Source organism: Sapajus apella, unplaced genomic scaffold (assembly GCF_009761245.1).
Source record: "Sapajus apella isolate SASKATOON/1434 unplaced genomic scaffold, GSC_monkey_1.0 scaffold4, whole genome shotgun sequence".
Lineage (NCBI taxonomy): Eukaryota > Metazoa > Chordata > Mammalia > Primates > Cebidae > Sapajus > Sapajus apella.
In genome coordinates this window covers 36,757,339-36,772,511 of record NW_022436944.1, presented here as the reverse complement: position 1 = coordinate 36,772,511, position 15,173 = coordinate 36,757,339, and the positions used below count along the sequence as shown (strand labels likewise).

The following is a 15,173-nucleotide window of genomic DNA, read 5'->3' as shown; positions in this document are numbered from 1 at the left end:
ATGTTGTAGCTGTTTGATTTTCTATCCAGACCACTCAAACTTTCTCTATATCAACAGTAAGGTACTTGTAATTTCCTTCAAGAGCTTTTCCTTTGCATTTACAAATTGACTAACTAGAGTAAGAGGCTTAGCTATTGACCCATCTCAGCCTTCAACATGCCTTCCTCATAAATATAATCACATTTTCTATATCCATTCATCCATTGATGGAGCCTTAGGTTGTTTTCACGTCTGGCTATTGTAAACAGCACTGCAGTTAACATGAGAGTGTAGATATCTTTTCAACATACTGATATCATGTCCTTTGAACATATCCCAGTAGTGGGATTGCTGAATCATATGGTAGTCCTTTTTTTTTTGAGATGGAGTCTTGCTCTGTTGCCAGGCTGGAGTACAGTGGTGCGATCTCAGCTCACGGCAACCTCCACCTCCCAGGTCCAAGTGATTCTCCTACCTCAGCCTCCCGAGTAGCTGGGAATACAAGTGCATGCCACCATGCCCAGCTAGCTTTTGTATTTTTTTTTAGTAGAGACGGGGTTTCACCATGTTGGCCAGGATGGTCTCGATCTCTTGACCTCGTGATCCACCCACCTCTACCTCCCAAAGTGCTGGGATTACAGGCGTGAGCCACTGCTCTGGCCTGGTAGTCCTATTTTTAATTGTTTGAGGAACCTCTATACTGTTTTCCAAAACAGTTGTACCTGTATAAATTTTCACCAACAGCATACAATTATTTTTCTCCACATCCCACCAACATCTTTTGTCTTTGATAATAGCCATTCTAACAGGTATAAGGTGATAGCTCATTATGGTTTTAATTGGCATTTCTCTGATGATTAGTGATGTGGAGCATTTTTTCATATACCTGTTGGCCACTTGTATGTCTTCTTTTGAGAAATGTCTATTCAGGTCCTTTGCTCATTTTTTAAATCAGGTTGTTTTCTTGCTAGTGAGTTGTTTGGGCTCCTAATATACTTTGGATATTAATCCTTTATTAGATGGGTTTGCAATTTTCACCCACTCCATAGGTTGTCTCTTCACCCTGTTGATTCCTTCTTTTGCTGTGCAGAAGCTTTTTAGTTTGATGTAATCTGATTTGTCTATTTTCACTTGTGTTGCCTATGAGGAAGAACTTCTTTTAGCTAACATGTTATGGACTAGGCTCCATGAGGCTGGTCACAGGAAAGCTGGCGACAATGCATAGAGTTGCTTTTGCCTCTACCCTTACCCAAGACTTCATCATCTTTTACCTGGAATCTTGCTCGTTTCCTAACTGATCCCTCCTCCAGTCTCTCCCCAGCTTAGCGCATCCTCACACTGATCTGAGTTATCACCACCCAAACCAATCTCACCTCTCATTCTCTTACTTAAAGACCATTTCACTCCCATTGGCAAGGTGAGCTCCCAGGGAGGCAGAACGAGACAGAGACTAGCATGCAGGGTGTTCATTAGGGAGGGCTCTTGAGATTAATACCTGTAGAAGGGAGAGAAGGAAGTAGGACTGGACACACGGAAGTTGAGCTCCAAAGTCATCACAACAAAGCTTTAGCTAACCTCCTGGGGAGCTCTGGCTCTGAAGTTGGGATGTTCCTCTGGAGTTCTTCTGAATTGGGGTGAATTGACAGAGTATACTTCTGTGTAGACCAATGACTGGTTGCCCCAGGAAGCTAGTATGATCTTGGGATAGACAACTGCATGCATAAAAGAGAGATCCCAGAAGAGAATTGCAAGTAAGGGCCATCTACCAGCAGCACTCCCTGCAGCCAGGAATATGCCATTCAGGACTGAAGGTCATTACATTCTTCTACACTGATAAAATACCACCCAACTCCTCTGCATGTCATGCAAGGCCCTTCACAATCTAGCCCCTGCCATGTCTCCAACCCCATCTTTCTCCACTCCTTACTGCTTAACCCTGGTACATTAAGTTTCCCGGGGGATTCATAATTTGTACATACTATTCCCTCTTAATAGGATGCCCTCGCCTGCTGTATTAGTTTTTAATGGCTGCTGTAACAAATTACCGCAAACTTGGTGCCTTAAAACAATACATATTTATTCTGTTGCAGTCCTGGAGGTCAGAGTACGAAATCAGTTTTACTGAGCTGAAATCAAGGTGGCAGCAAGGCTGTGCTCCCTCCACGAGCTGGAGGGAAGAATCTGTTTCCTTGCCTTTTCCAGCTTCTAGAGCCACATTCTTTGCATTCCTTGGCTCATGACTCCTTCCTCCATCTTTAAAGCCAACAGCAGCACAGCATCTTGCTCCACTGTCTCATCAACTTCTGCTTCTGCTGCTTCTGCTAAACCTACCTTTGTCTCTCCCTTATAAGAATATTTGTTACTGCATTTACGGTCCAGCTGGATAAACCAAAATAATCTTTCCATCTCAAGATAATTAGCTTAGTCATATCTGCTAAGTCTCTTTTGCCATATTATATAGTTTGGCTGTGTCCCTGCCCAAAATCTCATCTTGAATTGTAATAATCCCCACATGTCAAGGTCAGGCCCAGGTGGACATAATTGAATCATGGCAGCAATTTCCCCCACAGTGTTCTCATGATAGTGAGTGAGTTCTCATGAGATCTGATGGTTTTATAAGGGGCTTCTTCCTTTGCTCAACTCTAATTCCTCGCTGTTGCCACCATGTGAAGAAAGATGCGTTTGCTTCCCCTTCTGCCACAATTGTAAGGTTTCCTGAGGTCTCCCCAGCCCTGTGAAATTATGAGTCAATTAAACCTCTTTTCTTTATAACTTACCCAGTCTTTGGTGTGCCCTTATAGCAGCATGAGAATGGACTAATACACCATATAACCCCAGGCTCCAGGGATTAGGACTTGATCTCTTTGGGAACCATCATTCACCTACCCCATCTGCCTTGCCCACTTACCTTTAAATCTCAGCTCAATTGTTAACTCGTGTGAAATTTTTCCTGACATTCCCAAGTGGGGAGAATCAACAGCCCTTTTTGTTTCCTAGCACTTTTCCATGTCTTTATTTATTAAATTCCCTGTTGTGCTGTACTTCATTTATAAAACATGAATTCATTCATTCATTGAGAAATTTCTATGTGCCCAGCCATTGTGGTTAATTTCTAGGGTTAGGGAAGTGAACAAATTGGACAAAAAGCCCTGCCCTTGTCTGACTTCTATTCTAATGAAGGGAGATACACAATTTTTAAGAGAAAAGAAAAACAGTGTGTTAAAAAAAAGTGCTGAGGGAAAAAATATATCAGGGTATGGGAGACTAGGCATGCAGCAGGGGAAGATGGAGGTAGTTGCAACTTAAAACAGGTGGTCAAGGAAGGTCTCGTTGAGATGGTGACATTCAGTAAAGTCTTAAAGGAGATTAGGATAGATATCTAGCAGAAGAGCCTTCTGGGTATAAAGAACTGCCAGTGCAAAGGCTCTGAGGTCAGAACATGGCTTAGGTATTCCAGTGACAGATAGGGGACCTCTTAGAGTTTTGAGCAAAGAATCGGTTTACCAGTGCTGTCCCAAGACTTGGGCCTGGACAAGATTGGTAAAGACTACAGGTGTTAAACGTAGGTGGGAAAATGATGACTCTATCAGCAGGTGAGGGAAGCCAGGAGGAAATTGATTCAGGTGGGGAAGAGAGAAAGTAATGAATCTAGTTTTAAAAATGTAGAACTGGAGATGAAGGTGGAACATCCTAGTGGAGAGGCCCAGATGAGGGTTGACAGAATTTTAGATTTGAAAGATCATCTGGTCTACCCCCTCATATTCAAGAAATATGAGCCTGCAGTGGTGGCCTCTCATTCTTACCCTGTTCTCCACCTGCTACCAAGTTTCTGCATCTTGCCATCCCTCCCTACTCCTAGGTTGCTTGCTTGTCCCTTCTCCACCTCCAGGACTTACCTCCAAGCCCAGCTCCTTTGGTAATGTTAACTGGCCCCATCTCTCTATGATTTTATCCTCTTCAGGATTCCTCTGTCCTTTATGATCTGATATTTCACAATATCTAGGGAAAAGGTATGTAAGTTTTAATAGAGAAAAGTACAGAGAAAAGAATGCAAGTTTTGGAAGCAGACAGGATTAAAATCTCAGCTCATCCACTTCCTAATATGTGATCTTAGGAATTCATTCATCCTCCCTGGGCCTTAGTTTCTTCATATTAAAATGTTCTTAAAGGACTGAAATGATAAGTCTACTTCATAGACCTATGTGAGTATCCAAAGAATACGTCTACAAAGCACCTGGTATGTATTAGGCCCTCAGTAAATACTGATTCCTCCTTCTCAGACTGCTTGCCCCTTGTCCACAGTTCCACTCTCTGCAGTTGGCATTTTTATCCTTTTCCCTTTTCCCTTATTATATTTAGTTAATGTTTTATTTATAAATACACATTTGTAACACATTTTATTCCAGGCCACGGTAGCACAGATAAGAATGCAAGATTATGGGAAACCTTTTCTTGTAATTATCTACTTGAATATACAGAAAAATAACCTGTACAATTTTCCCTGTCAATTTTTAAAAACTTATTTGGATTTTTTTTTTTTTTTAATACGGGGTTTCACCATGTTGGTCAGGCTGGTCTTGAACTCCCGACCTCAGGTGATCCGCCCGCCTTGGCTGGATTTGGTTTTTTTTTTTGAGCTGGATCCTTGCTCCTGTCGAGCAGGCTGGAGAGCAGTGGCACAATCTCTGCTCACTGCAACCTCCATCTTCCGGGTTCAAGTGATTCTCCTTACTCAGCCTCCCAAGTAGCTGGGACTACAGGCATGTGCCACCATGCCCAGCTAATTTTTGTATTTTTAGTAGAGATGGGGTTTCTCCATGTTGGTCAGTCTGGTATCAAACTCCCAACCTCAGGTGATCTGCCCACCCCGGCCTCCCAAAGTGCTGGGATTACAGGCATGAGCCACCATGCATGGCCTTGGAGATTTTCAAACATAGTCCGCAGTAGAAAAGAATAGCACACTGTACCTCCAAGTTCTTGTTACCCAGCTCCAATAACTGTCAACCTTAGCTAGTCTTGTTTTGTCTATTTGCTATCCTCAATTTTTATTTCTGGAGTATTTTAAAGCAAAATTTTAGACATCATATTATTCCACTCATAAGTAATTCAGTGGGTATCTCTAATATATATGGATTCATTTTAGTTTGCTAATGCTTCCATAACAAATGCCATAGGCTGGGTGGCTAAAGCAATAGACATTTTTTTCCTCTCACTTTTAGAGGCTACAAGTCCAGATGAAGGTGCTGGCAGGGTAAGTATCTCCTGAGGCCTCTCTCCTTGGCTTGCAGATGGCCACATTTTCACTGTGTCCCCCATATAGCCTTTTCTTTATGCTAGTGCCCCACCCCATGGCTCTTATACCTATAAGGACAGCAGTCCTATTAGTTAGGACCCCACCCCATTCCTACTAGATTAGGTCCTCATTTACCCCAGTTACCTCTTTAAAGGTCCTTCTTCTTTTTTTTTTTTTTTTTTTTTTTTTTGAGACGGAGTTTCACTCTTGTTACCCAGGCTGGAGTGCAATGGCACGATCTCGGCTGACCGCAACCTCCGCCTCCTGGGTTAAAGCAATTCTCCTGCCTCAGCCTCCTGAGTAGCTGGGACTACGGGCACGCACCACCATGCCTAGCTAATTTTTTGTAGTTTTAGTAGAGACGGGGTTTTACCATGTTGACCAGGATGGTCTCGACCTCTTGACCTCGTGATCCACCCGCCTCGGCCTCCCAAAGTGCTGGGATTACAGGCTTGAGCCACCGCGCCCGGCCTTCTTCTAATACAGTCGCAATGGAGGTTGAGGCTTCAACATGTGAATTTTGGGGGCATACAGTGCAGTCCATAACAGGACTATAAAAATATATGACCACAATACCATCATCGTGCTTATAATAATAATAATAATGGCATAATACTCTCCAGCATCCTGTCAATGTTCAAATTTTTCTGGTTATTCCCCAAACATTTCGTTACTAGTTGGTTCATTTACATTATAGTTCAAAAGATGGAGGGGTTTTTATGTTTTTGATTTTTTAAAAGAAATACAGATTCCTAAGCCCCACCCTGTTGGAGTTTTCACCTTGCTGCCTGTCATCAGGCAGCCCCTATGGGGTCATGATATTTTTCACTGTTATTGCTACCCCAGTAGAAATTTCACTAGATTCTCATCAGAATTATGCCAACGTTGACAGACTTCCATCAAGAAAGTGTGTCTCTAGAACAAATGTCATTAGTAATGAAATTCACTGATCAATTTTTCATACAGCACAGTTTCCAGTTTTTACCATTTTATATATAGTTTCTTGATGTTATTTTCATTGGCATCAATTATTACTATTATTATTTTTGAGACGAAGTTTTGCTCTGTTGTCCAGGCTGGAGTGCAGTGGTGCGATCTCGGCTCACTGCAACTTCTGCCTTCTAGGTTTAAGTGATTCTCCTGCCTCAGCCTCCCAAGTAGCTTGGAACATAGGCACCCGCCACCACGCCTGGTTAATTTTTGTATTTTTTTTTTTTAGTAGAGACGGAGTTTCACCATGTTGACCAGGCTGGTCTTGAACTCCTCTCCTCAAGTGATCCGCCCCACTCAGCCTCCCAAAGTGCTGGGATTACAGGCATGAGCTACCATGCCCAGCCTCTTTTTTTTTTTTTTTTTTCAATACAGATGGAGTCTCACTCTATTGTCCAGGCTGGTTTTGAACTCCTAGCCTCAAGCAATCCTCCTGCCTCTGTTTAAATTTTACAACAAAATTTGATTCATTATCAAGTTTTCGTCCATGTCAAATTTTACCAATTATAACATCTGCCTTCATGGATTTTACTTCGTGGCCATTATTTCTACCAAACCCAATTTTTCTTGATCCTATTTGGATGTCTACATTTTGTCAAGAAGATTTGACTCTTCAGGCAATTTTCCATCTATAACCATTTTTTTCCTATATGTAGTTTTAGCTGTTAATTTGTGTTGGTCATTTCCACCAATAATATTCATTATTAGTTTGATAAATGGCTGAGAGCTTGGATTTACTTCTTTACGTATTCGTGAAAAAATGTTACGTATCTAAGAGACAGCAGGGAGATAAAGTGTGGGAATTAGAAAGTGACAAAAAGACACACGCGCAGAGGGAGATGGAGATGGATTGAGAAAGAAGCTGCAGCTGTCTTAGGATAATGTTTGCTAAGCTCTCTGAGGGGCCCCCAAAATACCTTGGAGGTCAAATGGCAAGATTAAAACAACATGGTGGCTCCAATATGGTTGGTGAGAATGGACTGGACAAATAGTTTAGGACTTTAAGTCCTGGGAAGTTAAACACACAGCTGTCATCCTTCTACCCCTAACCCTTTTCGCTTTTATGGCTTTTTATTTCCTTCCTATTCCTATTCCCCTCTCTTCCTGTCTCCTTCTATTGCCCATAAAATACCCTCAGGAGAGGTGACCTTACATTTGGGTTTAATCAGTGCCTAGCACAGTGCCCTGCATGCAATGAATGTTTGATAATTCTTTGTTGACTAGTTTATTTTAAAGCATCATCCTTATGAGTTAAACTCCCATAAGCTAGGCCACTGTTAACAAATCAAAACACATCGAACTCGATCTACCACTTCCTGGGGGGGTAAGTGGGTGGATGGAGCCAGATTCAGCAATTCTGAACTGTTGGGAGGCCTCTCAATCTGTCTGCAGAATTGAAGCTTGAAAAGTTTTATTTTTTGCCCACGTTCCCTAGCAAATGCCTGCTGCACACCCACACACTTAGCCAGCAAGAAAAAAAGAAGAGCTGCTGGAAGAATTATTCCTGTGGGACCAATAATCATAGGAGCAGCGTCCCCAAAGCTTTCCATCCAGTCTGAGCTCCCAGTTCCTCGAGTCCAGCCTCACAGTCATCTGGGACTGAAGCCAAGGAGGAGGGAGGCTTTGATAGAAGGGCTAGAAATGGTAGCCCCTCCTGGGAGAGTGAGGCCTGGGTGGGAGTTGAGGGCGGCAGTGGTGAAGGAAGCAAAGACTCAGCCGAGCTGAGAGAGAGAGAGAAGAGTAGATCAGAAGGGGAACACAAAGCTAAGTTTTTGGCTAATGTTTTAAATGGCTTGGAATGGCAGCAGCCTGAACTTAACCATGTGATTGCAATGTTAAAACCTGAGGATTAGGCCAGGTAGCTCATGCTTGTAATCCCACCACTTTGGGAGGCTGAGGCGGGCAGATCACAAGGTCAGGAGTTCGAGACCAGGCTGGCCAATATGGTGAAACGCGTCTCTGCTGACATGACAAAAATTAGCTGGGCATGGTGGTACACACCTGTAGTCCCAGTTACTCAGGAGGCTGAGGTAGAAGAATTGCTTGAACCTGGGAGATGGAGGTTGCAGTGAGCCAAAATTGTGCCACTGCACTCTAGCCTGGGCAACAGAGTGAGACTCTGTCAAAAAAAACCAAAAAACAAAAAACAAAAAAAAAAACAGAAAAACCCCCCTGAGGATTAGAAAAAAAAGAAACAGAGGGAGCAAGAGAAGGATGCCGGCTGGCCATCAAGAAAATAGGAAAAACGAGAAGGAAGGGCTAGACTCATGTTTCTCAAACTTAGCTGCAAGTTGGAACCACCTAGGGAGCTTTAAAACACTGAAGCCTGGGCCTGCCACCAGACTGATTTAATTGACCTGGGGTGAGTTTTGAGTGTCAAAATTTTTCAGAAGCTCCCCAGGGGGTCTACTGTGCAGCCAGGGCAGAAAGCAGCTGGGCTTGATCATTGAAGATGTAAAAGAAAAGGAAACATGATCTCCCTGTGTCTTCTGTGACCCAGCAGTGCAGGAGAGAGGGACCTTGGGCTTGCCTACTCCCTGGTATCCCTGTGACAAGTTGTTGTGGCTCCATGAAAAGAACTCGGTATGTGCATCTCAAGGCCTGAGTTCTCGTTTCAGATTGGCCACTAGCCACTGTGTGACCTAGAGGGCACAGGACACAGAAGACCTGAGCTCACTAACTCACTGAGTTGTGGGTTGGTCATTTCCTCTCCCTGCCTTCGGTTCGCTCATGAAAACTGAGGGTGTTGATCTCCAGCTCTAAAACATTCCAAATCTCTACTTTCATTAAAATAGCCCAGTCACTTTAGTTCAACAGATTTTTTTTCATGAATTATTCAAACTTAGGAGTTGAATGTTGAAAATAACATGTTCGCAGTGTCCTCATTAGGAAGCGTTTAGCTGTGAATCTCCTTTCTTCCACTATATTTACAAAGCCTGACTTCTGCAAAGTTTCGGGGATGAACACAGTCAGTCACAAAGTCTCTAGAGAATGCCACGTGGAAATAAAGTAAATAATAAACAACCACCTGATAAACAGAGATGGTATAATAAAGTGAGGAGGAGGGAGTATCTGTGGATGCTCAGAAGAGCTCCCCAGCTTTCCATGAGCCGCTCAGCCTTGCTGGCTTCAGTGTCAGTCCTGTTTGTGAACATCTACTGGAAGCCTATTTTGTAGAAGGGGAATGAGACAAATAACTCTTGCCCCTAATAAGCCCAATCTGGGAGGCTGAGGCAGACACATAAACAACCAATGATGAGAGAGAATATGAATAAGAGGGAGACTGTGGTATAGGCTTTTAATTTCTGTCTTTCTCTTTGACTTTTAACCATCAAACAGGAAATTCAAAATAAGCAGAAGTTGGGCCTGAATGATGACACCCTTCAGAGGGGCCCACAGAGTCTGTCATCACACATCCAGACAACACAGGGCTTTGGTGTAACTGCTTCTAGAGATAGGATTGTGAAGGTAAGGAAATAAAAACAGTGATTTGTATATAATTTGTTATAAGGTTATAAATATATTGTAACACTGGAGGAAAGATAGTTGTGAGTTTTTTTTTTTTTTTTTTAAGAGATGGGGTCTCACTGTGTTGCTCAGGCTGGTCTCAAACTTCTGGTCTCAAGTTATCTCTTACCTCAGCCTCCCAAAGGGCTAGGATTACAGGCATGAGCCACTGCACCCAGTCTAGGAAAGGTATTTCTAAAGAACCAAAGTGACAGCAGATTCATTTAGTTAATTTTCCGAATCCTTCTCTTATATTACTGTTTCATGATTAAACAACAGCCACCCAGGGCAACTGAGGAAGTTCTACCTGGTGACTATGCTCATGCTTCTCACTGCAAGAATCAGAAGACAATAATATCTGGGAATTTTCACAGTATGTGTCAAGGAGGTAAGGAATTTAAAATGCTAAGACATTTGTGATTCCACTTTGCTTTGCATTGGAAAAGATGGTTGTAAGCTGTTAAAATGTAAACCAGTAATTCCCAAACTCTAGCGTTCATCTGAATCACATGCAAAGCTTGCTTAAAACACTGATTGCTGGCCTCACTCCCAGGGTTTCTGATTCAGCAGGTCTGGGGTAAGGCCAGAGAATTTGCATTTCTAACAAGTTCCCAGGTGATGCTGATGCTGCTGGTCAGGGACCAAGTTTTGTGAACCACTGACATTAACGCATAATTTTGCTATTCAAAGTGCTGTTCGAAGTAGCAAATAAAGTGCATTCAAGGACTCTCGGTATTGTGCTCCTTCTGCTCTATGTATTATTCCTCTGTCTATTCATGTTCTGCCTTTCTAGTTCTATAACTCATAGCACTGATCTGTGGCTAATCAGCTGTAGAGAAATGGGTCCCTTCCTAGACACCATCATCTTAAATTATCATTAGTGCATAGGCACTACGGTAAAATCTGAAACTTGGCTCATCAATGTAGGTTCATTTTTTTCCCTCTAGTTTCTTCTACAGCAAATGTCATGATTTTAAAGAATATTCCCCAGCCTAAGGTCCTATGATTTTATGAAGTATTGATTTTAAGCAGCACTGTCCATTTGTTTGAAAGGAGGAGGAAAATCACTTTTTTAGAGTATCCACCTACCTACACAGGTACTCAGTCTCATTTAATTTTCCCATAGCCATTTGAGTTGATGCCATTTTAAAGATGGAGACACAGAAGTCCAGAGAGTTTAGGTAACCAGGCAGGATTTGAACTCTGAGCATCCTTGTTCTTCCCAGGACACTGCAGGATTTTCTGCTGGGAGCACAAAGAGAAAATAATGTTGGGGAACGCTTCCTCCCATGGAGTGTTCCTCTGCTTCCAAACACCACTGACACTTGGGTGTTTGCACCCAAGAGGGAGGCTTTGGCACTAGGCCCCCTTGTTTACAGATCTGGAATCCCACATACACAAAAAGTGAATGCAGAACCAAGAGGGAGGGCCAAGGGCTAGGTCAAGCCTGGATGGCACAACTGTCAACACAGCAAAAATACAGGGAAAGGCAAAGACATTTCAAAAAATACAATCAGCCATTTTCTTCTTGCTAGTACCAGCAGCTTTTGACGCTCTGCTTTAATAGGCTTTTATTTTCCTTAAAAAAATATTCTTCTATTTATAGCTCTCCTAATGACAAGGTCAGAATGTTCAATGGGATGATAGGAGGAAACCTCTCCGTGACACACACAGGTCTTGCCAGTCTTAGAATCCAGTAATTCAAAATCACAGGCTCAAGTGACACTCAAGTAGGAAAAAGGATCTCTTACCCAAATCTGACCATTAGTGAGAAGAAAATGATAACTATCAGCTACCACTTACTGAGGGTTCCTTAGGGACCATCATAAGCAGTGTTTAAATTATTTGCAGAGTTAGAAAGCCCGGCCCAGTAGGCCTCACAGACTGCTGGAAGCTAAACCAGTTTACTTCTTGGAGAACAAACGTGAAAATTATGAGCAGAGGTTACTAAAGAGGTATGTAAATGACTGCCTACACTGGGAAGGAATCTGCATAATAGCCAATGTGTGCACTACAAAGTTTTGAGGGGAAGGAAATGGCAGCAATCTGGACTTTCATGTGCTTGTGAATCGCCCTGGGATTTTGCAGATTCAGCTTCAGGAGGGGCCTGGGCCGGGGTTGAGATTCTGCATTTCTAAGAGCTCCCAGGTGTGCCAATGTTGCTAGCCCACATACCACACTAAAAGTAGCAACAAGCTGGAAAACTTTACACGTAGAATCTTGAGTGGTTTTAAGGAAATCAATTTCCAGATCCTCAAAGCCTATTTGTACTCTTTCCTAAAATCTAAGAGACAGTGAGGTCAAGCTATAGATTCTTTTACAAGGGATTTCTTCCCACTTTACAGAAGAAAGGCCCTTCTCTCTTCCACCCTAAATCTTACAGTGGCATGTTGTTGCCTCAGGGTGAAAAAACCCCTAGGTTTCTAAGCAAAGGAGCAATTTGAGATATTGGTATGGGAAAAAAAACAACAACTTTTTATCTGAGGGATGTGAACCCCTCTAAATTATCAGGCCCAGAGAAGCATTGAAGATATAAAAGTAGTCATGTCTCACTCCTCCTTGAGCTAGATAATTACCTCTTGAAGCCATTTGCTGTGCGGGCTCCAGACTAATGCCAAGTAGCCATAAAGCGCCATACATTCTATAGTTCAACAATGTATAGCCAATCACTAACAAATGTTATTTCTGTAAACCATTTAGGATTCCTGAAGAATTCAGGAACAAATCACTCTCTTGATTTATTCCTTTTTTTCTTTAAAAACTTGAGCCTCTCCTGTGTTCCCCCAGGGCACCCTCCGAGGCAATCTGGAAGTGCATCCTGGGCTGCAGTCTTCAACCCTGGCCCAAATAAACTCTCTATAGTAATTTTGCTTAGCTTCTTCCTTTTAGGTCTACTGTTATTATTGTTGAGAAAGTGACTAACTCTAAATAACTGGTTGCAAATATTTTCACAAGTCAACTGATATTGAGTCATTGCTGTCAACAAAGTTGCAAGAGATATGAATTATATAATATCAGCTGTTTAAAAATAATTTTAAGAGAATAATCACTAAATAATTTCTGCTTTTTAACTCGAAAAGAATTCAATCTTTAAATGACATTTATTTTTATTTTTTGGAGACAGAGTTATGTTCTTTCACCCAGGCTGGAGTGCAGTGGCACCAACTCAGCTCACTGCAACCTCCAACCCCTGAGTTCAAGCCATTCTCCATGCCTCAGCCTCCCAAGTAGCTGGGATTACAGGCGCCTGCCACCATGCCCAGCTAACTTTTATATTTTTAGTGGAGACAGGGTTTTACCATGCTAACAAGGCTGGTCTCGAACTCCTGACCTCAGGTGATCCACCTGCTTTGGACTTCCAGAGTGCTGGGATTATAGGCATGAGCCACCACATGGGGCCTTAATGATATTTCTACAACAAAACTTCCAATTCCACTGCTTAAATATGAATAAAATGTCTCAGCATTTATATCTAATGAAAAAAAAGAAAAAATAGGGTGAATATTGATGCTGAATCCTATTTCATTCTAGCATTAATAGTCAACAATAAATATAATTATCAAAAAAGAGAGCATAGAAAAAACTCTAAGAGATCAACTTCCAATAAAATGTTTTTCATAATCATCAAAACATGTATTTATGTTGTTTTGACCAATCATTTACCAATAATCATCATAATGACTCAATGCAGAAGAGATGTTTTAACACTTAGAGCTTTATAGGCTGTATATACTTGCTCGTTGTTACAGAGAAATATGACACAACGTATGTATCATAGGATAAAGTTCTGTAAGGTAAAGGAATGGAAATACAAATCCAAGGAGAAGAAAACATGTTGTAAAATTTAAGAAGAGCTTGTTCTGCTACTTCTAAAAAGATGATAATATCACTTGGTATATAGATTCCATTAGAAACATTTCTTAAATGATATACAAAATGTCAATGCATTAAGAAGAGCTTGTATTTTTTAAAAGGATGAATATATATCAAACACTATACTACATAGATTCCGTTGGAAACATTTTTAAAATATCAGGGGCTTGTTTTAAAATGTCAATACTTGTTATGACAGGGAATTTCTTTACAATTGCTTAAACTTATAATAAAAAATTTTAGATGTCAGCATAAAAAACTGTGAGCAATGCATAGCTTTTCAGATTTCCTTTAGAGGTCCACAAGCAAAACATAAATGTTTGAAGACCTCAGGTCTGAAAGCTTTTCCTCTGTCTTCCAAGACACATCAGGGCACAGAGTCATCAGGACCGTGATGAAGCTGCTGTTACCTCTCAGCAGGCAGAGCTAACCACCTGTGACCTCGTGCCCCAAATTCTGCTAGAGACCTGACTCCAATCTCACACCATCATCCTGCAATGTGATTAGCTCCGCCTTTTCTTTTTGTCACCTCTAGCCCCTGGCATAAAGGGCAAACTCAACGAATGCTGGAGGAAAGATAAAGGATGGATAGATGGATGAATACATAGATATCTGCATGCATGCACAAAGAGATTCCAGACTTCGTAGCCAGCTATTCTGAGTTATTCTGAGCAAAAACACTTACTCTGAGGGTTAAACAACAAGCTCTTCAAGAACCTGACTCCAAGGTTTCTCTATATATAACTACATTTCACCAGATTATCACCACCTGATGTTCACATCATACAGTACAGGGTATATACCTGTGATATAGTTTGGATATTTGTTCCCACCCAAATCTCATGTTGGATTGTAATCCCCAGTGCTGAAGGTGGGGCCTGGTGGGAGGTGTCTGGGTCATGGGGGCAGATTCCTCATGGCTTGGTGCTGTCCTGGGATCATGAGTGAGTTTTCACGAGATCTGGTTGTTGTAAAGTGTGGCATCTCCCCTCCCTGCCATTCTCTCTTGTTCCTGTCATTGCCATGTGGAGTGCCTGCTCCCACTTCACCTTCTGCCATGAGTAAAACTCCCTGAGGCCTTCCCAGAAGCCGAGGAGATGCCAGTACCAAGCTTCTCATACAACCTGTGAACCATGAGCCAATTAAACTTTGTTTCTTTTTTTTTTTTTTGTGGGGGTGTGGGGAAAACAGAGTCTCACTCTGTCACCCAGGCTGGAGTGCAGTGATGTGATCTCAGCTTACTGCAACCTCCACCTACCAGGCTCAAGTGATTTTCCTGCCTCAGCATCCCAAGTAGCTGGGCTTACAGGTACATGACACCATGCCCAGCTAATTTTTGAATTTTTAGTAGAGACAGGGTTTCACTATGTTGGTCAGACAGGTCTCGAACTCTTGGCCTCAAGCGATCTGCCCGCCTCAGCCTCCCAAAGTGCCGGGATTACAGGCATCAGCCACCGCCCCCAGACATATATCTTGTTTCTTTATAAATTACATAGCCCCAAGTATTTATTTATAGCAACACAAGAATGGC

The 15,173-nt window shown here is 42.1% G+C and overlaps 1 long non-coding RNA gene across 1 annotated transcript in view; it reads right to left on the bottom strand.

The window, feature by feature from the left end:
* Window positions 1-859: 859 nt before the first annotated feature.
* LOC116542297 overlaps window positions 860-15,173 on the bottom strand; it is a 75,331-nt gene continuing 61,017 nt past the window's right edge. The window contains exons 3-4 of the long non-coding RNA XR_004265151.1: window positions 3,876-3,978; window positions 860-1,474 (exon numbers count right to left, since the gene is read on the bottom strand). This is a non-coding gene — a long non-coding RNA (uncharacterized LOC116542297). The remainder of the gene's footprint in view (window positions 1,475-3,875; window positions 3,979-15,173) is intronic.